The 22569-nt window shown below is 53.2% G+C and overlaps 1 long non-coding RNA gene across 1 annotated transcript; it reads left to right on the top strand.

Annotated features, from left to right (window-relative positions):
• The first annotated feature begins 18444 nt into the window (after positions 1-18444).
• On the top strand, positions 18445-19142 carry LOC128831383 (uncharacterized). The gene is made up of 3 exons (XR_008443789.1): positions 18445-18465; positions 18598-18689; positions 19078-19142. It is a non-coding gene; the product is annotated as an uncharacterized LOC128831383 (long non-coding RNA).
• The last annotated feature ends 3427 nt before the right edge of the window (positions 19143-22569 follow it).

Raw genomic sequence — 22569 nt, 5'->3', positions numbered from 1 at the left:
AGAGACGCAATCTCCCCAGGAAAAAATCACAATTGACTGGGGAGACAGCATGGAACATTTCCATCCAAAAAGGGAATGTTTTTAGGAGCGTATCAAAAGGAGCAACTAGAATGGAAACTGTGTACCAGCCTTAACTATGGAGATTGCTGCCAGCATCTGCTATAATAATAATGAATAGCACGTAGAAAAGAGAGAAAAGCCCCGAAGCAAACCACAGCTTTGCCCACCCTACACCAGAACGACCCGGGACAGGGTTAGGATTCACTGATTGCCTCGTCAGGCATCCCCATCGATTCTAAAGCACCATGCCTCCGACTGTGGAGACGGAGCTTCTCTCTGACTTGGTGCCACGGGGTAGAATAAACACAGCCCTGGCACTGTGGCTTGTACTCACTGGAGGGCTGGGAGATCTGATGAGCCCCCCCATGTGTGTGTGTGTGTAGGTGGAACAAGTCAAGGCCCTGCTGCCTGCCATCCTTTGGGGCTCGGATGAGATGGATGATGGGAGTATTCTGGAGGCCATCTCAGCTGTTCAGAACCTTCTGCAGAGCCTGGATGGGAGTGAGCGCACCAGCGTGGCCAGGAAGCTAATCCCCTTACTCGATGCTGTAAGTCAGGGGCTCTTGACCTGCCCATCCCCAGCCAGGCAGTGTTGTGACTCTGGAGTCGTAGTGGTGGCATATCTGACCTGATCAGTTCCGAGCCATTGCCTGGGCCTCAGGCATTGGTGACACCTTGTGTGTGGCATGCAACCGTTTGGTCTCCTGAGGACTGATATGTTTTAATCTAACTCAAGTTAACATGCTCAATGTAGTGGTCATGGGGTGAAATGTAATGTCCTGTGCTTTGGAATCTAGATGAATGAATGGCCCTTAAATGCTATGAAACTATGAAAGTGTTGAACCCATTAAAGAAACCCTCCAAAGAGCCCTTCACTGTGGATGGAGTCAGCACTTACAGGAGGCCTCCAGGGAAATTTAGGAACCACTGTCCTAACCTGTGTTGTCTGCCCCTCCACCCAAACCTTTCTGCAAATGGGTGCCCTCTTGGTGGGCAGACCATGGAGTTATTAGTCAGACTGGCCCCTATCTGTGGTTTGCATTGTGCCGAGCTCACCCTGTAAGGAGAGTGTGAAGCTCCCTCAGTGAGATCCCCTCATGGTTGTGTGTCCATCACAGGTGAGACCCCAGGTGCGCTCTGCTGCCATCATGCTCTTTACAAAGTTGCTTAACACTGTGACGAGGAGGCAGAAGCCCCTGCTGCAGGAGGAAGTGACCCGCAGCCTGGTCCCACTGCTCCTTCACTTACAGGACGAGGACCCTGACGTGGGCAAGGTGAGTCCCGCTGCCATGTGCTCCCTGGTGCAGCATGCCCTGACTGCTCCAGCTCTCCTGCTAGGTCTGTCTCCAGAGCCGCCTCCCAAAAGTGAAAAATCTCAGCCCTACCTGCTTACCCAAGCAAGTTCCCTGGCCTTCAATGGACACACAAGTGGAGATGTTTTATGTCTCTCAGCAGCCACTTCCTAAGTCACTGAACTGCAGCCACCATGAAGATCAAACTCCAGGAGCCTCCACTAATAGGAACAAAGAGACACCAAGGGTCAGCAGGATACCATGTGACCCCCACATTCCTTTCCCTCATTGATCATTTCAGCTGGCTTTTCACTGCAGAGCGACCACAGATTCCAGCTCTTCTCATGATGCAAACTCTCCTTGTCCTATCTTGTGTTGCAGAGGTGTCAGAAAGCCTTGGCTGGGTGTTTTCAGCTCCTGGGATGGTCTTGTCCTAAGCAGATTAACAGCAAGAAGGCTTGGCACACCCATCCCCAGGTGGTGGACAAGATCTGCCAGCACTCTGTAAGTGAACAATCGGCTTCTCGTGAGTGCTGCTTCTAGATGTGGGACCGGAAACGTGTTCCCTCACTCACTGCTCTGATTGCATGTCTAGTACTAGCATACTGCACTCTGGCTTCCTCTTAGAAGCACCCAGCTCCCCCACTCCTCCCAGTGCCTGTCAGATCTGAACAGCCAGACCTGGCCAGGAGTTCAGTACGGAGGTGAAAGCTCAGAACATAAAGAATCAGTTGATGGCAAAAATGCCTTCTGAATCCTGCAGGAAACTGGATGTCCCCATTTTTCACCTTACCCCAGCCCATTGGCCACTTCTGCACTGTATTTCCTATGCTCTGCACCCTCTCTAATGTCCTCCCCAGATGAAGCCCATACAACCGGGCTTCAGTGTTCTCTAGTGCCAGGCTCCAGCCCTGCAGTGCCAGCAGCTCAGACACCAGCAATGTGTCTGGTGACACTTTGAAATGGTCATTTAATGACTGCCTGGCATGTAGATGGTCGCCCCCAGGATACATGGAGATGGGAGCTGCATTCTTCCCACCCCTCCAAGCCAAGCAGATGAAATCTCTCTTCTTCTCACCCTGCGGCCCCAGCAACAAGAAGCTTCTTTGGTTTCTATTCCTAGGTGCTGAAGCTCAAGAACGTATCTGACATCTTGCTCCAATGTCTGGATCACCTCCAAAGCCCCCAGGCTCCAATACGATGGGCAGCAGCCATCTTTATCGGTAACCACTACTTTTCTTAAGCAACTTCTATCTGAGAGGTTGTCCCGTGTTCTGCTTGGAGGGCACTAGCAGCAAGAATTAACCCCCTGGGATCCTAGTGTCTAGATTTCCTGCCCTTGAGGCAGTTGGGCTGGGGATTATATCAAAAGGCCTGGAGCAAATTACAACCCTACCCTCCTGCTCCACCCATTGGAATCCCTGTGGGACTGCAGTCATTGGCAATCAGGCTCTCTGTGTCTTCCAAGACATGAGCCTCTTTGTCTTGGAGCTTGTGGACTTGTCTGATTATCCCAGGGACCACTTGAAAGCTGTTTTGCTTGTTGGAAAGACTGACATTTTGTAAAAGGTAGCCCCAGGGGAGGTGAAAACTCCTGCAAGATTCATTTCCATTGTACGTTCCAGGTTGCACTGTTCAAAGGTCAGAGCCCGCCATGGTCAGGCAAGAGAAGGAGCTGATACTTCAGTGTAAGTAGTTGCCACATGGCTGTGTTTGCATGTGGAAGGAGAGCTCATGCTCCTTGTGGAATATCAGGGTTGGAAGGGACCTCAGGAGATCATCTAATCCAACCCCCTGCTCAAAGCAGGACCAATCCCCAGATAGTGTTTGTTTGTTTTTTAAACCCCAGTTCCCTAAATGGCCCCTCAAGGATTGAACTCACAACCCTGGGTTTAGCAGGCCAATGCTCGAACCACTGAGCTATCCCTCCCACTTGTGAACCAGTCTAGGAAAAAGTGCAACTCCCCCGCCACGCTGCTGCATTGAATTCAATTTAGACGTGGCCAGAGGTAGCTGTTGAGAGAGCCTGGACATCAGTCCCAGCTTTGTTTTCCCTGATGTCAGGCGTCACTTCCATCTCCAGGTGCCAGAAGGTTTTACAAGGAGAAAGTAAATGCCAGGCAGGGTGAGAGGCCCTGGCATGTGTCAGGGAGATGGTGCTAAGGAGGTGGATGCCTCAGAATGCAGTGGAAGATGGTGCTGCCAAGGGCAGATGTCACTGAGGACTTAAGGGGTTATCAGATGGCGATGACACTGATAGCCCTGGTGGGTCCAGAGCATCTGGGAGGAGTTAGTTGCTGTGGAAGATCAGGGGCAGCTCCAGGCACCAGCGCAGCCAGTGCGTACCTGGGACGACAAGCCACGGGGGGCAGCGTGCCGGTCGCCGTGAGGGCGGCAGTCAGGCAGCCTTCAGCGGCATGCCTGCCGGAGGACCGCCGGTCCCGCAGCTTCGGTGGCAATTCGGCGGCAGGTACGCTGAAGGCGCGGGACCGGCAGATCACCGACAGAAACGCCGCTGAATCCGCGTGACCAGCGGACCGCCCGCAGGCATGCCACCAAAGGCCGCCTGACTGCCGTGCTTGGGGTGGCAAAAAACATAGAGCCGCCCCTGTGGAAGATACAGAGGCCCATGGTGCAGGGGCTAGGGCATGCTAATACGATATGTGTTTTGACCTGAGCTTCCTCTCTCTGTCTCAGCTCTCAGTGGCCTGCAGCAAGATCCGGATTCTTCTGTCCGTGTCAGTGTCTCACGGGCCATTCAGCAAGTTCGGGATGGTGGCAGAAACCAGTCACATCAGACCCTAGGAGCTAGATTCAGGAACCTGCTCTGCTGCTTGACTGGCCAGGAGGAGAGGGAAAATGCTCCTGACAGAGATCTCTTGGGTGGCCCGGACCCTTCCCAAAGTCACCGATGGGACTCAGGAGCGCCCTGAGTTCCCACAGAGAAGTTGGTGACTGGAGGAGGTCAGCTGAGCCACCACTCCAGCCCCGAAGCCAGTGCCTGCATGATCCTGTGGTAATTACCTGCATTGTTCCCCATGAGATGTAGGCAGCTGGGGATGAGTTTAAGTGACCCCAGTACTCAGCAGAATGACGGCTACTGGCTCCAGTGAAACAAAAAGGTGACAAGACTGTTAGTGTAAAACCAAGGGCATTTGCTCTCACGTCTCTGTCTTCCTTCCATAATGGGACAAGTTGCAAGATAGCTGGTTCATTACATCAGCCACGGCATTAATGACCTTTTCCCTTTCTTCTGATTAGCCTCCGATCTCTGATACATTCTTTGTGACCTTGTAGGAAGAGATGGAATCTGGATGATGGGGATGGATCACTTGATAAATTGCCCTGTTCTGTTCATTCCTTCTGAAGCATCTGGCACTGGCCACTGTCAGAAGATGGAATGTTGGGCTAGATGGACCACTGGTCTGATCCAATATGGCTGTTCGTATGATCCAGGCCTCTAGCTCCCCTTGGACAGTTAAATAAAACCCTTTATCTCTCCATCCATTGACATTATATAACCTCACTCTTCTTCAGACACTTGGGCCAGCACTTTCAAACATGGATGTCAAAAGTTAGGTACCTAAATCCATACTTCTTCTTCAACGCTTAGCCGAACGGTCGGCCATAGCAATTGTTCACCATTGATCCGTTCCTGTGGTTGATGGGCCGAGAGCCCAACGTCGGAATAGACTGGAGGCACCCATGTAATAGGGGGCCTCCCTTTGGGCTGCCTGCACCCCTTGATTGGTGAAATTGTCTCTCAGATGTTACAAGCCACTCAAAGAACGGCGTTCGCCGGAACGTCTTGTGGCATACTCGCGACATGTCTGAAAAGCATAAGACGCCATCTGCGGACAATGGCCCCAGTAGTCTGTAGACCGGAGCGACCATAAACATCTGCTTTACAAATGAAGTCGTTCCACTCTATGCCCAATATACAACGTTGGCATTTTATGTGGAAAGCCTCCAGCTTTGCCCACTCTGAGTGGCGCAGTCCCAATGTTTTGCAACCGTACAGCAGTACAGACAGGATACAGCTCGATTAGATCCTGAACTTGGTTGTCGTGCCGAGATGATGTTGATTCCATCTTCATTGTAAACGACCCATGGCAGAGGCTGCAATGCCACACTCAGGCACCTAAATAAATGGCCTGACCTTTCTCAAATGCTGAATACCAAGAACTTCTCACTCGAATCTGCCGAAGCCGTGGCTGTTCAGCTCCTCTGAAAATCAATCCACTCGTTTAGATGCCTGAATAGGAATGTTAGTGCCAGACCTTGGACAGTGACATAGGAAGACATTGGCCTGAGCCTATGCATGGACTCTCATCCTACAATCCAGCCCCTCAACAGATACATCCCAGCTTCTGACTGTGAGCCATTCAGCTACAATGGGGAGTCCTAGATGCTGTAAGTGAATTAACATGTAATGATAGATAGACAGATATATAGATAGTATAAGCTATTATTTCGACCATCTGCCGTACGGATTTGCTCTGTAGAGCTTGCTGTCCCTGTTACTCATGGGTATTTATGTTCTAGAGCCCCACATGAGAGAGGGAAGGATTTCAGGCCCAAGGCCCAAGTGGGGCAGGAAGAAGCACACGCTCACCTCAGTTGCCTTCTTTGCTGAGGTAAGTTTTGTTGACTTGTTGAACTGAGATTGCAAAGCGTTGCTCAGTCCCATATTCTCACAACTGGCAGTGCCCCATATATATGTCTGGGGCACCTTGCAACCTCATTTCTCTCACATCTCTGTTTTCCTTCCATAACAGGATGAGTTGCAAGACAGCTGGTTCATTACATCAGCCACGGCATTATTGACCTTTTCCCTTTCTTCTGATTAGCCTCCAATCTCTGATACATTCTTTGTGACCTTGTAGGAAGAGATGGAATCTGTGCATTAGCCCTCTCATGCTATGGAGCCACGAGAAGCTTTGACAGCAGAAGTAGATGCAGTGTGGACTAATCTACGAGGGACTAACAGGTTCATGCCACATAGCAGGCCTGCACAACATACGGCCCGAGGTGGCGTGCCTGCCCGCCGACAGGAGCCAGCAATGCAGGCGGCTGAGTCCAGCCCAATCAGAGCTGCTTTGGCGGGGCTTTCAGGCGCCCCCCCGCGACCCAATGCCGGCGCCGGCGCAAGGATATTTTTGCACCCTCGCGCGCCACCGGCCCCCCTGCCCCAAGCAGGACACGGGCACGGATCCCTCGCGCGCTGCCGGCCCCCCCCCGCCCCAAGCGGGACATGGGCACAGAGCCCTCGCGTGCCGCTGCGCCTCCACCCACCCCCGCCCCAAGCGGGACACGGGGATGGAGCCCTTGCATGCTGCCGCTCCTCCATCCACCCCCGCCCCAAGCGGGACATGGGCACAGAGCCCTCGCGTGCCGCCGCACCTGCACCCGCCCCCACCCCAAGCGGGACACGGGGATGGAGCCCTCACGGGCCGCCGCGCCTCAACCCCCCCCCCGCCCCAAGCGGGACACGGGAATGGAGCCCTCGCGCGCTGCCGCGCCTCCACCCGCCCCCGCCCCAAGAGGGACACGGGGATGGAGCCCTCATATGCCGCCGCGCCTCCACCCGCCCCCACCCTAAGCGGGACACGGGGATGGAGCCCTCGCGCGCCGCCAGGCCTTCAACCCTCCCCCCAGCCCCAAGCAGGAGACGGGGATGGAGCCCTCGCGCGCCGCCGCGCCTCCACTTCCCCCCACCCCAAGCGGGACATGGGGATGGAGCCCTTGCGTGCCGCCATGCCTCCACCCGCCCCCGCCCCAAGCGGGACACGGGAATGGAGCCCTCGCGGGCCGCCGCGTCTCCACCCCGCCCGCCCCAAGCGGAACATGGGGATGGAGCCCTTGCGCGCTGCCGCGCCTCCACTCGCCCCCGCCCCAAGAGGGAAACGGGGATGGAGCCCTCGCGCGCCGCCAGGCCTTCAAACCCCCCCCCCCCCGCCCCAAGCGGGACACGGGGATGGAGCCCTTGCGAGCCGCTGCGCCTCCACATACCCCCCGGCCCCAAGCGGGACACGGAGCCCACGCGCGCCGCCTTCCCTCCCCTCTGCCCCAAGCGGGACACGGGCACGGAACCCTCGCCCCCCCCCCCAGCAGGACACAGGGCTCTGCCACCGCCCCCGTCCTGAGCGCTTTTTGGCCCACCCCGCCCGGGACTCCTGCCCCATCCAACCCCCCGCGTTCCTTGATGCCCCCCCCAGGACCTCTGCCCCATCCACCCCCTTCCCTGCCCCCTGACTGCCCTCCGCCGCCCCATCCAACTCCTCTCCTGATTCCCCATCCAACCACCCCTTCTCCCTGCCCCCTGACCACCCTTGGAACCCCTGCTCCTGACTGCCTCCCACCGCCCCATCCAACCCCTGCTCCTTCCTGACTGCCCCCCGGTACCCTTGCCCCCATTCAGTCCCCCTGTTCCCTGCCATCTGACCGCCCCGACCTCTATCCAGCCCCCCACCACCCTCCTGAACTCCCCTGCCCTGTATCCAGCACCCCCTCCCTGCTCCCTTACCGTGCTGCCTGGAGGTGGCTGGCGGCGCTACAGCCGCGCCGCTCGGCTGGAGCCGGGCCACGCTGCCACCGCGCAGTGCCTGGAGCACCGGGTCAGTCTGAGCTTGCAGCCCCCCCGCTTCCCACCAATCAGCTGTTCGCGCAGGAAGCCTGGGAGGGCTGAGAAGCAAGCGGCGGCTTCGCGCTCAGGCCCAGGGAGGCGGAGCGGAGGTGACCTGGGGCGGGGAGCGGTTCCCCTGCGCACCCCTCCCCCAGGGTTACCTGCTGTGGCGCGGGCGGCTCCCCCCACCCCAGCTCACCTCCGCTCCGTCTCCGCCTCCCTGGGCTTGAGCGCGAAGTCGCCGATTGCTTCTCTGCCCTCCCAGGCTTCCCGCGCGAACAGTTGATTCGCGGGAAGCGGGGTGGGGAGGGGGAGAAGCGGGGCGGAGTGTTCGGAGGCGGAGCGGAGGTGAGCTGGGGCCGGGGAGCGGGGCGGAGAGCTGGAGCACCCATGGGGTCGGCTCCTAAGGCGCCACTTTTGGATAATGTGCTCAGGGGGAGCAGCCGCTCCCTCTGCTCCCCCCCAGCTATGATCCTGGTCACTTCAACTTACCGGTTGTTAAATTTAGAAGCCCTTTTAGAACCAGTCCCGCGCAGGACAACTGGTTCTAAAAGGGCTTCTAAATTTAACAACCAGTTCCCGCGAACCGGCTCCCACTCACCACTGGAGACTCCCCTTGCCGCTCTCACCCTAGGAGCCAGAGACCTTCCAGCAGGGCTGGTGAGTGCGGCCAGGGAAGGGGGAAGGGTGTGGTGGAGTGAGTGTCTGGGAGGTGTGCGGGTGGTGCTGGGCTGTGAGGGTGTGGAGGGCGCTGGGCAGTGGGGGAGGTTTGTGTGTTTTGGGGTGCTAGGCAGTGGGGGCCTGTTGGGGGGTGCTGGGCAGTGAGGGAGATCTGTGTGTGCCAGGGCACTGGGGGTCTGTGTGGGGCATTGTTTAGTTGTGGTGGTGGGGCTGTGGGGAAGGGCACTGGGAGGGAGGGAGGGAGGAAGGAGAAATCTGTGTGTATTGGGAAACTAGCGAGTGGGGTGCTGATGTGTATTAAGATGTGCTGATGTGATGTGGGGTGCTGATGTGTATTAAGAGTTACCAGGTGGATTGAGGAGTGATAGATTTGGACACAGTTTATATTGAATGGGCAAATGAAAAAGATCACAGGGAAAAACAGTAAGGTTAGTTTAGCAGTCTTTGACATTTCGACCAATAAAGAAATTAAAATGCATTTGTAATTACATATCTTATTCTTGGCTGATAATCATTTATTGATATTTTTTAGGAAAATTTTCCATTTAAAACACAAACTTTTGTTTTTCTTTTTTTACTTATGATGTCTCTATCTGAAAACCCATATAAATTGACACAAATTGCAAATTAAAACTTTTTAAATGTATGAGCATTTTACTCACTTGGGCGCATTTGCCTCATGGCACACAAATTTGAACTCTGCTTCAAAAATTTGCACAGAAGAAATTTTTCTTTTACCTTAATTATACTATCTTAGGAGCCCGCTATAACATAGTACCAAGGTTCAATACAAAGTCATATAGAAGTTATACAAAAATGCATAATGCAGAGATTTATCTACAACTGCATTTATTGACTGCTGTGTGCAGTAATATAGTGATCCCTGGACCTACAGGCTTCCACACACCGTCAGTGCCTTGCTAGTGTGCCATGCACCGTGAGATATCTCTTCTCTTTGTGTTTGACTGTGAGTGTTTCCCTTGTGTGTGAATTTATTCAACAAAATCTTGAGCTTCCTAATGGATACCATGAGTAAAAAGAAAAAGAGAAAAATAGAATCAGAGCACAGAGTTTTCAACACTGAATGGACGAAAAAATACTTATGTGCTATTTCCAAAGACAAAATACTGTGCCTCGTGTGTCGCGAAACGTTAGCCGTTCCGAAAGAATACAACCTTCGGTGGCACTTTGAAACTAAGCATCCCAATCTCGCCAAATTGAGCCCAAATGAAAAAATAATTAAAGCAGCCAGTTTAGCGAAAAACCTTAGTAGAGAACAGCAAATTTTCAAGGCACTGACGGTGTGTGGAAGCCTGTAGGTCCAGGGGTCACTATATTACTGCACACAACAGTCAATCAATGCAGTTGTAGATAAATCTCTGCATTATGCATTTTTGTATAACTTTTATATGACTTTGTATTGAACCTTGGTACTATGTTATAGCGGGCTCCTAACATAGTATAATTAAGGTAAAAGAAAAATTTCTTCTGTGCAAATTTTTGAAGCAGAGTTCAAATTTGTGTGCCATGAGGCAAATGCGCCCAAGTGAGTAAAATGCTTATACATTTAAAAAGTGTTAATTTGCAATTTGTGTCAATTTATATGGGTTTTCAGATAGAGACATCATAAGTAAAAAAAGAAAAACAAAAGTTTGTGTTTTAAATGGAAAATTTTCCTAAAAAATATCAATAAATGATTATCAGCCAAGAATAAGATATGTAATTACAAATGCATTTTAATTTCTTTATTGGTCGAAATGTCAAAGACTGCTAAACTAACCTTACTGTTTTTCCCTGCGATCTTTTTCATTTGCCCATTCAATATAAACTCTGTCCAAATCTATCAGTCCTCAATCCAGCTGGTAACTCTTAATACACATCAGCACCCCACAGAGAACCCCCCACTCGCTAGTGTCCCAATACACACAGATTTCTCCTCCCTCCCTCCCTCCCTCCCTTCCAGTGCCCTTCCCCACAGCCCCACCACCACAACTAAACAATGCCCTACACAGACCCCCAGTGCCCTGACACACACAGATCCTTGAGTGGGAGTTCCATTGGAGGAAAAGGTACCTGTATTTGCGTCTGTCTTTGTATTGCTTGTATGTGTAGAGGCCTGTAGGGGCAGCGTGCTGGGCGGGCAGCTGAGCCCTGATTGGGGGCGGAGCTTGGCTGAGGAGAGGGCCTATAAAAGCAGCCACCCAGCCAGGCAGCGGCAACAGCTGCGAGCAGCGGCACAGGTGGCAGTGAACAGGAGTTTGAGTGGGAGTTCCATTGGAGGAGGTGGAAGGGGAGGCAGGAGGGCGTGGTGCCCTTTGTGCTGTATTTCCCCAGGTGCAGAGGGCACAGCTGAGCAGGCGGGCCCAGGCAATGGCAGCCATGAGCCAAGCCGCAGGTGACACAATGCAGATGATTCCATGCGGCAGCTGCGGTATGTACATGGTCCTAGCAGCGGTACCTGAACAGAGGTATGTGTGCATGAAATGCCGCCTAATAGAACTGCTGGAAGAAAAGATCCGAGGCTTGGAGATGCAGGTAGATACCCTGATAGAGTTTAGAAGGGGGTTCGAGCACCTGATGGAGCAAAGGCAAGCGGGGGCTGAAGGGGAATGCTCAGTGGTACAGGTGGTAGCAGGGGCTAAGACCTGTGAGGGGGGAATGCCGGGGGGAGAACAAGGGCAGTGGAAGCATGTGACTGTGAGAAGCAGGCAAAGGAAAAGGAGGGCCAGTGAAGGAGAAATAGAGCTCAGGAAAAGGTTTGGGTGTTTGGAGAACGAGGAAGGGGTGCAGCAGGTGGTAACTGAAGGGGGCAGGGTGAGGAAAAAGAGACGAGCAGCTAGTCCCATAGAAAGAGGGGAAGAGTTGATGGAGACAGCACCAATTCTGGGCCCCGGGAGGATACAGGATGATGTAAGGGGGACTATAAGGGAAAATAGGAATGGACAGGGGTTGCAACTAGAGGGAACAGGGGATAGATTAGTAGATCGCACTGCCACCAGGCAAGGGCAAGTGTACGTGATTGGGGACTCCTTACTGAGGAGGTTGGACAGGCCTGTAACCAGGGCGGACCCAGAGAACAGAAGGGTGTGCTGTCTCCTGGGCGCTAAGATATGGGATGTGGACTTGTGGCTGAAAAGGATCCTAAAAGGAGCAGGTAAGAACCCCTTGATCATCCTTCACGTAGGAACAAATGACACGGTTAGGTTCTCGCTAGAGTGAATCAAGGGAGATTATGCCAGGCTGGGGAAGATGCTTAAGGAGTTCGAGGCTCAGATCATCTTCAGTGGGATTCTGCCTGTTCCTAGAGAAGGGCAGTAAAGGGGTGAAAGGATGTGATGATAAATAGTTGGCTAAGGGAGTGGTGCTATAAAGAGGGCTTTGGGATGTATGGCCACTGGGAGGCTTTCGGGGACAGAAAACTGTTCTCACGGGACGGACTTCACCTGAGTAGGGAAGGAAATAGACTTCTGGGAGGGAGGCTGGCTCATCTCATCAAAAGAGCTTTAAACTAGGAATTTGGGGGAGACGGTTGGGAGATGTCCAGTTAATCTCCACACCAGATTATAACATTGAGAGGGAGGACAATGAGATAAGAATAGATACAGCCAGGGGGAAGAGATTGGACATAAGGAGGAGGGGGGTGTGGATACCAGACTAATGGGTCATACTAGAGGTACGGTGTCCATATCAAATGGGAGAATGAATGTGAGAGAGGCCAAAAGGCATAAATTAAGATGTTTATACACCAATGCGAGAAGCCTAGGTAACAAAATGGAGGAATTGGAGCTCCTGGTCCGAGAAATGAAACCGGATATCGTAGGAATAACTGAAACGTGGTGGAACAATAGTCATGACTGGAGTACAGGTATGGAAGGGTATGTCCTGTTTAGGAAAGACCGGATCAAAGGTAAAGGTGGGGGAGTAGCATTGTATGTCAATAATGAGGTAAACTGTAAAGAAATAATAAGCGATGGAATGGATAAGACGGAGTCTGTCTGGGCATTACTTACATTGGGTAAAAGAACTACTAGAGCCTCCCCTGGATAGTGCTTGGGGTGTGCTATAGACCACCGGGATCTAGCCTGGATAGGGACAGAGAACTCATTAACGTTTTTAGGGAAGTAAATACTAATAGGAACTGTGTAATCATGGGAGACTTTAACTTCCCAGATATAGATTGGGGAACAAATGCTAGTAACAATAATAGGGCTCAGATTTTCCTAGACGTAATAGCTGATGAATTCCTTCATCAAGTAGTTGCTGAACCGACGAGGGGGGAGGCCATTTTAGATTTGGTGCTGGTGAGTAGTGAGGACCTCGTTGAGGAAATGGTTGTAGGGGACAACCTTGGCTCAAGTGATCATGAGCTAATTCCATTTAAACTAAATGGAAAGATTAACAGAATTAAATCGGAGACTAAGGTTTACGATTTCAAAAGGGCTAACTTTAATACATTAAGGAGACTGGTTAGGGAAGTGGATTGGACTAACATATTTAGGGATCTAAAGGCGGAAGGCGCCTGGGATTATTTCAAGTTGAAGTTGCAGGAGCTGTCAGAGGTGTGTATACCAAGAAAGGGAAAACGGTTCGTAGGCAGGAGATTTAGACCGACCTGGATGAACAAGCATCTCAGAGAGGTCATTAAGAAAAAACAGGAAGCGTACAGGGAGTGGAAGAGTGGGGGATCAGCAAAGAAACCTACCTTATTGAGGTCAGAGCATGTAGAGATGGAGTGAGAAAAGCCAAAAGCCGAGTAGAGTTGGACCTTGTGAGGGGAATTAAAACCAATAGTAAGAGCTTTTATAGCCATATAAATAGGAAGAAAACAAAGAAAGAAGAAGTGGGACCGCTTAAGACTGTAGATGGAGTGGAGATTAAGGATAATCTAGGCATGGCACAATATCTAAATGAATCTGAATTTTGCATCGGTATTTAATGAGGCTAACGAAAGGCTGAGGAATAGTAGAAGCGAGTGGGGATTGGGAATAAAGGAGTGGGGATTGACATTACCGTATCCGAGGTAGAAGCCAAACTCGAACAGCTTAACGGGACTAAATCGGGTGGACCGGATGATCTTCATCCAAGAATAGTAAAAGAACTGGCACGGGAAATTGCAAGCCCGTTAGCGATAATTTTTAATGAATCCATAAACTCGGGGGTGGTACCGTTTGACTGGAGAATAGCTAATGTGGTTCCTATTTTCAAGAAGGGGAAAAAAAGTGACCCGGGTAACTACAGGCCTGTTAGTCTAACATCTGTAATATGCAAGGTCTTGGAAAAAAATTTGAAGGAGAAAGTAGTTAAGGACCTTGAGGTCAATGCCAATTGGGACAAATTACAACACGGTTTTACGAAATGTAGATTGTGCCAAACCAACCTGATCTCCTTCTTTGAGAAAGTAACAGATTTTTTAGATAAAGGAAATGCGGTGGATCTAATATACCTCGATTTCAGTAAAGCGTTTGATACGGTACCGCATGAGGAATTATTGGTTAAATTGGAAAAGATGGGGATCGATATGAAAATCCATAGGTGGATAAGGAACTGGTTAAAGGGGAGACTGCAGCGGGTAGTACTAAAAGGTGAACTGTCAGGTTGGAGGGAGATTACCAGTGGAGTTCCTCAAGGTTCGGTTTTGGGTCCAATTTTATTTAATCTATTCATTACTGACCTCGGAACCAAATGTAGGAGTGGGCTGATAAAGTTTGCGGATGACACAAAGTTGGGAGGTATTGCCAATTCGGAGAAGGATCGGGATATCCTGCAGGGAGATTTGGATGACCTTGTAAACTGGAGTAATAGTAATAAGATGAATTTTAATAGTGAGAAGTGTAAGGTTATGCATTTAGGGATAACTAACAGGAATTTTAGTTATAATCTGGGGACGCATCAGTTGGATGTAACGGAAGAGGAGAAGGACCTAGGAGTCCTGGTTGATCGCAGGATGACTGAGTCGGCAATGTGACATGGCCATGAAAAAAGCTAATGCAGTCTTGGGATGCATTAGGCGAGGTATTTCTAGTAGGGATAAGGAGGTGCTGGTTCCGTTATACAAGGCACTGGTGAGACCTCATTTGGAGTACTGTGTGCAGTTCTGGTCTCCCATGTTTAAAAAGGATGAAATCAAACTGGAACGGGTACAGAGAAGGGCCACTAGGATGATCCGAGGAATGGAAAAACTGGCATATGAAAGGAGACTCGAGGAGCTCGGTTTGTTTACCTTAACCAAAAGAAGGCTGAGGGGGGATATGATTGCTCTCTTTAAATATATCAGAGGGATAAATACCAGGGAGGGAGAGGAATTATTTCAGCTCAGTACTAATGTGGACACTAGAACGAATGGATATAAACTGGCCGTCAGTGAGTTTAGGCTTGAAATTAGACGAAGGTTTCTAACCATCAGAGGGGTGAAGTTTTCGAACAGCCTTCCAAGGGAAACAGAGGGGGCGAAAGACCTCTCTGGCTTTTAGATTAAGCTTGATAAGTTTATGGAGGGGATGGTTTGATGGGATACAGTGATTTTAGTCAATAGGTCAATAACAATGGTCAATGATGGGATATTAAAAGTTACTACAGAGAACTTTTCCAGGCGGTCTGGCTAGAGAATCTTGCCCGCATGCTCAGGGTTCAGATGATGGCCATATTTGGGGTCAGGAAGGAATTTTCGTCCAGGGTAGATTGGCAGAGGCCCTGGAGGCTTTTCGCCTTCCTCCGCAGCATGGGGCAGGGGTCGCTTGCTGGAGGATTCTCAGCGACTTGAAGTCTTTAAATAATGCTTTGGGGAGTTCAACAGCTAAGTCAAGGGAGAGAATTCTTCCAGGAGTGGGTGGGTCAGGTTTTGTGGCCCGCATCATGCGGGAGGTCAGACTAGATGATCATAATGGTCCCTTCTGACCTTAGAGTCTATGAGTCTATGAGATAATCTCACTGCCCAGCACCCCCCAACAGGCCCCCACTGCCTAGCACCCCAAAACACATAAACCTCCCCCACTGCCCAGCACCCTCCACACCCTCACAGCCCAGAACCCCCCGCACACCTCCCAGACACTCACTCCACCACACCCTTCCCCCTTCCCTGGCCGCACTCAGGGCCGGCTTTAGGCCGATTCAGCCGATTCGGCTGAATTGGGCCCCGAACCAAGAGGGCCCCGCGCTGCAGCTCTCTACTCCGTCCCCAGCTCACTTCCCCCTCCTCCCCTCCCCTGAACGCTCCGCCCCCTCCCCTGCTTCCCCTGAATCAGAGATTCGCGGGAAGTCTGAAAAGAACCGCGGCGCGGCTTGGGTCTCCCCGTCCCCCCCGTCCCTCCCCGCGGCGCGGCACGGCTCGGGTCTCCCCGTCCCCTCCGTCCCCCCCCGTGGCGCGGCGCGGGACTCCCCGTCCCCCCCATCCCCCTCCCGTGGCGCGGCTCGGGTCTCCCCGTCCCCCCGTCCCCCCCCGCGGTGCGGGTCTCCCCGTCCCCCCTGTCCCCCCCCGCGGCGCGGCTTGGGTCTCCCCGTCCCCCACGGCGCGGCTCGGGTCTCCCCATCCCCCCCGTGCCCCCACCGCGGCGCGGCTCGGGTCTCCCCCCCCCCCAGCGTGGCGCGGGTCTCCCCCCCCCCCGGCGCGGCTCGGGTCTCCCCGTCCCCCCCGTCCCCCCCCGCGGCGCGGCTTGGATCTCCCCGCCCCCAGGAATCGGGCCCCGCTCTTGCTAAAGCCAGCCCTGGCCGCACTCACCAGCCCTGCTGGGAGGTCTCTGGCTCCTAGGCTTAGAGCGGCAAGGGGAGTCTCCAGTGGTGAGCGGGAGCCGGTTCGCGGGAACCGGTTGTTAAATTTAGAAGCCCTTTTAGAACCAGTTGTCCTGCGCGGGACTGGTTCTAAAAGGGCTTCTAAATTGAACAACCGGTAAGTTGAAGTGACCAGGACCGTAGCTGGGGGGGAGCAGAGGGAGCGGCTGTTCCCCTGAGCACATTATCCAAAAGTGGCGCCTTAGGAGCCGACCCCATGGGTGCTCCAGCTCTCCGCCCCGCTCCCCGGCCCCAGCTCACCTCCGCTCCGCCTCCGCCTCTGAACACTCCGCCCCGCTTCTCCCCCTGCCCCCCTGCTTCCCGCAAATCAGCTGTTCACGCGGGAAGCCTGGGAGGGCAGAGAAGCAAGCGGCGGCTTCGCGCTCAAGCCCAGGGAGGCGGAGACGGAGCGGAGGTGAGCTGGGGTGGGGGGAGCTGTCCGCGCCACAGCAGGTAACCCGGGGGGAGGGGTGCGCAGGGGAACCGCTCCCCGCTCCCCGCTCCTCCGCTCTGCCTCCCTGGTCCTGAGCGCGAAGCCGCCGCTTGCTTCTCAGCCCTCCCAGGTTTCCTGCGCGAACAGCTGATTGGCGGGAAGCGGGGGGGCTGCAAACTCAGACTGACCCGGTGCTCCAGGCACTGCGCGGTGGCAGCGTGGCCCGGCTCCAGCCGAGCGGCATGGCTGTAGCGCCGCCAGCCACCTCCAGGCAGCGTGGTAAGGGAGCAGGGAGGGGGTGCTGGATAGAGGGCAGGGGAGTTCAGGAGGGTGGTGGGGGGCTGGATAGGGGTCGGGGCAGTCAGATGGCAGGGAACAGGGGGATTGAATGGGGGCAAGGGTCCCGGGGGGCAGTCAGGAAAGAACAGGGGTTGGATAGGGTGGTGGGAGGCAGTCAGGGACAGGGGTTCCAAGCGTGGTCAGGGGACAGGGAGAAGGGGTGGTTGAATGGGGAATCAGGAGAGGAGTTGGATGGGGCGGCGGAGGGCAGTCAGGGGACAGGGAAGGGGGTGGATGGGGCAGGGGTCCCGGGGGGGGGCATCAAGGAATGCGGGGGGTTGGATGGGGCAGGAGTCCCGGGGGCGGTGGGGGAGGCCAAAAAGCGCTCAGGACGGGGGCGGTGGCTGAGCCCTGTGTCCTGCTGGGGTCGGGGGGGCGAGGGCTCCGTGCCCGTGTCCCGCTTGGGGCAGTGGGGAGGGGCAGCGGCGCGCGCGGGCTCCGTGTCCCACTTGGGGCGGGGGGGGTGGAGGCGCAGTGGCGCGCGAGGGCTCCATCCCCGTGTCCCGCATTGCTGGCTCCTGTCGGCGGGCAGGCACGCCACCAGGAGCTGCCCCAGGAAGCGCCGCCATGCCAGCCTCGGGACTTTGTGTGCGTGGGGTTTAGAATTCCCCTGTGGGCTGCACAGTGGGCCCCCACGGGCCGTATGTTGTGCAGGCCTGGTCTTGTGGCATACTCTCCACATGTCCTCTGAAAAGCATAAGACGCCATCTGCGGACAATGGCCCCAGTAGTCTGTAGACCGGAGCGACCATAAACATCTGCTTTACAAATGAAGTCGTTCCACTCTATGCCCAATATACAACGTTGGCATTTTATGTGGAAAGCCTCCAGCTTTGCCCACTCTGAGTGGCGCAGTCCCAATGTTTCGCAACCGTACAGCAGTACAGAGAGGATACAGCTCGATTACATCCTGAACTTGGTTGTCGTGCCAAGATGATGTTGATTCCGTCTTCATTGTAAACGACCCATGACAGAGGCTGCAATGCCGCACTCAGGCACCTAAATAAATGGCCTGACCTTTCTCAAATGTTGAATACCAAGAACTTCTCACTCGAATCTGCCGAAGCCGTGGCTGTTCAGCTCCTCTGAAAATCAATCCACTCGTTTAGATGCCTGAATATGAATGTTAGTGCCAGACTTTGGACAGTGACATAGGAAGATATTGGCCTGAGCCTATGCATGGACTCTCATCCTACAATCCAATCCCCTCAACAGATACATCCCAGCTTCTGACTGTGATCCATTCAGCTACAATGGGGAGGCCTAGATGCTGTAAGTGAATTAACATGTAATGATAGATAGACAGATCGATAGATAGTATAAGCTATTCTTTCTACCATCTGCCGTACGGATTTGCTCTGTAGAGCTTGCTGTCCCTGTTACTCATGGGTATTTATGTTCCAGAGCCCCACATGAGAGAGGGAAGGATTTCAGGCCCAAGGCCCAAGTGGGGCAGGAAGAAGCACACGCTCACCTCAGTTGCCTTCTTTGCTGAGGTAAGTTTTGTTGACTTGTTGAACTGAGATTGCAGAGCGTTGCTCAGTCCCATATTCTCACAACTGGCAGTGCTCCATATGTATGTCTGGGGCACCTTGCATCCTCATTTCTTGACCTGTAAGTGGGGTGGCCTGGGGTTTATGTAAAAGGCAGGGATTGTGTTGAAACCATAATCATCCAGATACTTCTGAGGAAATCCCTCTGGAACAGTGGAAATAGCGTAGCATTCGGCCATCAGTCCCTCGGTAATTTCCCAGATTGTGACTGTGTTTGATTTCCCTTGAGACATCTTGAAAACTGCTCTCTTTGTTAAGAGGCTGAACATTCTCAAAGTTCGCCCTGGAGAATGTAAGCATTGACAGGAGAGCCGTTGTGTTGATTCCCTAGGGCGCACTGTCCAGCACGCCGGCAGACAGACCCAGATCAGAAGGCCTGGACTTGGTACGTGAACGTAAGTAATATCCTTAGGTTAGTGCAGTGAGGAAGCAGAGGTCCCAGGATGTGGGTCAAGGAGATGGCAATGGGGACGCAGAGGCCCTGTCATGGCACCAATGGGATCTAATTTGTACTGTGTGCTTTGGTCATCCACTGTGTGATGATCCTCTTCTGTAATGGGCGCCATCGGCCTGTTGTAATGGCTCCAACACCACCCTCCTCCCACCCTCAGGAGAGGGAGGTGTTCCCAAGGGAGAGGGGGCATGGCTGCGGCATCCCCGAGGCTTCTCTGCTTTATGCTGGGGGCTGGCCCAGTGGCCAGATGGCTTCCAAGTTGGTGGGGGTGGCGCACAAAAGCGGCTTTCAGGCACATTCCCACGCAGCTGCCAGGATCTGCACTGAGCCTAGGATCTGCAGAACCATATCACAGGCTGGGCCTCAAGGCTGGCAGGTTGGCAGATGCTGCACTGAGCAGCAGAGTTACTCTGTGTCCTGAGTCAGGAAGCTTTTCTGCTGCTTCGCTGATCAGAGGAGCCTGGTAGTTAAATGAGGCAGGAAGATACACCTGGTTAATGCAAAGACACAGATGGAGCCCTGGAAGCCCGTATTTCCTGGTGTTTAGTCAAAGAAGATCAGGCCTGGGCAATATGACTTGACAGTCCTCAGCAAGGACTCATCAGAGAAACCCTCAGATGTAAAGAGGGAGGAGGTGGGGGATATTGGGTACAAACTCCCCAGATCCAGTTCCTTAGTCCGGGATCTGAGTGAGGGTGAGACCAGCCCGTCAGTCAAAGGAAATAGTGGACAGTGAGATGGTTATAGGCTAAGCCTAATGACACAGGAATGAGTCCAACCCCATTTTGTTCAAGGTGGCCTGATCCAAACAAAGCTCACGGAAGTCAGTCTCTCTGTTGTCTTTAATGGGCTTTTGCCCAGGCCCATGGAGAAGAGAATGTGTTCTTTGAGCCCTACAAAGGACAGAGCAGAGACCATTTCCATCATTAATAGTGTGATGATTGAGCTGGAATAAAGCTAATCCAGGGTTCCCCTTTCTCTGCTGTTGCTAAACTTCCTTTTTCCTTGTTGATCCCCCAACACACGAACTGCTGGGCACCGCCAAAGTCCACAAAGAGGAGAAAAGAGGGAGGAGCAGCATCCGCCTGCTAAAATTCATGGCTGAGGACGGACCAAGTAACCTTTGACCCTGGCTAGCTCATTATGCGTTCCACAGGGGACCCTTATTACATAACAGTACAGTGATTGGCCAGCCCCAGGCTGGCAGGATAAACCCAGAGCACAGCAACCTCTGTCCTCATGACTGAAATGGGCTAGTGCCACTAGACTGGGCCATGCCTCCTTCACCTCTATTACGCAGCAGTAAGGGTGTGAATCACAGCTAGGAGATCAAAGCTCTGTAGAGCTAGAGACAAGCTCTCTCCTCGCCACCTTTCATATGGCAATTCTCACCCCTCCCCCACTCCCACCCTCCCACACACACACACATTTACAGAGGAGACTCTAGACAAAATACAGCAAAGGGCAAAATAACTGGTCCCTGGACTGTGGGAGGAGAGTTATGGGCACGGAGTGAGGGAGCTGATGGCAAGGGGAAGGCTCCGGGCGAGTGTGGTCCCGGTGATCAGCGAGGAAAGCTGGAGGCAAGACCACGTTAACCATGAAAGCAGTCTGTCGGTTTGCCTGAGATGGGGACAGTCCAGCTCGCAGCGTAGTTCTCCTACAGTCGCTCTGGACTGACTCTGGCTCTTTTCCCCACTGAGTCTCCCACCCCAGCCACCATGCGCACATGAGCCCAGGGCGATTCTGAGGAGACCCCTATTTTCTGAACAACGGCTTCAGGAAGGACCTGGCTGGCTGGGAAAGCGCAGAGCACTACAGAGCCGGCTGGGCTCTTCATGTTTTTCAGCCTGTCAGCATATTGGATTCAAACTAATTCTCAGGCTGAACTCTATTTAGAACAGGTACCTTTGTTCCTTCCTGTGCTAACGTCACTCTGCTTTGGGGGAGAATAAGGACAAAGGCCTATTAGAGATCTGTAGAAAGACCATTTGGGAGACAGATTCTTCCACAGCTGCTACTGTGAGATTCTGAAAGCTTCCTCTGAACCATCGGGTGCTGGCTGCTGTCAGAGATGGGGTCCTGGACTGGATGGAACTCAAGTTTTGATTCAGTTTGCTAATGCCTATAGCTAGTCCTTCACTAGTCAGTACCAGACTCCAAGAACCAGCTCCTCGGATGGTGCAGATTGGCTTAGCTCTATGGACGGCAATGGAGCTCTGCAAATTCACACCAGCTGAGGATCTCTAGCCCTGCAGCATCAGTGACTCAGGACACTGGAGTGTGTTGGCCGAGGCTTTGAAATGATCATGGCAGTGACAGATGGGCTCAGACTGGAAACCCCAAACCCAGCACTGGTGGACTTGGGGACGCTGAGATCTGGATCCGGAGCCAGAACTGAATGATGTGGCTTGGGGCAGTCGCTGATTACAATAACCCCTGGTGTGTAGCTGGGCTCTGTGCACTGCACACTGGGTTCCCAACTGCAGGATTTGACTAGTAGCCTGTTAAAAAAAAAAGTTTTGAGGTGCAGAAGGACAAGGAAAAATGTGACACCCTGTCCCAGACCCTTAGCTATTTCTGTAGTACAGGGGTCCCTTTACGAACACAGCAGCCATCTCCATACAGCAGCTAACAAAAAAAAAAAAGCTTCCATGATCCTTAAATCCTGACCCTGTCCCTCTTCCATCCTGCACTGTCCTTTATTACACAAAGGCCTTGTCTACACTTACGTCCGCACGTAGGGTGCGTGTAGCTACACGTGAAAGGCTGTGGTAGGGAGGGCAGCCAGGCTCAGCTTGGGGAGCTGCCGGTGCCATTCCGCACTGCGTCCCCCCACCAGAGCCTTTCCCCACTGGAATCTTTCACTGCCGTGGGGAAAGGCTCTAGCAGCGGGGAAGGGGCAGGACTCTACCCTACTAAATATAGTAGCATAGACACGGGAGGCCCTGCATGGGCATGTAGGGTGCATAGCCATAGGGTTCAAGCGTTCCTTTACTTGCCTTAGCCAGGCCTCACCATCTACACTGCTGTTACACCCATGCTAGCAGGGTCGAAATAGCCCCAAGTGTAGACCTACCCAAAGCAACCACCTCTGTTCCTGGAGTCCTAATTGACTGCGCTTGAAGAGGCTTGGGGATTGCAAAGGAAGGCAGGGTCCAAGTTAACACCCTAGCCCAGCAGCAGCCCCTCTGGTGGGAATTCGTCCTGGGCTCACCGCAAGGAAACAGTTCCCCCTTAGTTAGGACTTTGTATTGTTCTTCCTAAAAAGTAAGGCAGAAACTAGTCATGTAAGCCACCCACCACAGGGTGGCGCTGATGCTCTGCCTCCCCTACGTTTTTCTCCTCCTAGGTCCCTTTGCAGCGAAT

This window comes from Malaclemys terrapin, chromosome 2 (assembly GCF_027887155.1).
Source record: "Malaclemys terrapin pileata isolate rMalTer1 chromosome 2, rMalTer1.hap1, whole genome shotgun sequence".
In the NCBI taxonomy this organism is placed as follows: Eukaryota; Metazoa; Chordata; order Testudines; family Emydidae; genus Malaclemys; species Malaclemys terrapin.
The sequence above is the reverse complement of the archived record's forward strand: the minus strand, read 5'-3'. Positions and strand labels throughout refer to the sequence as shown.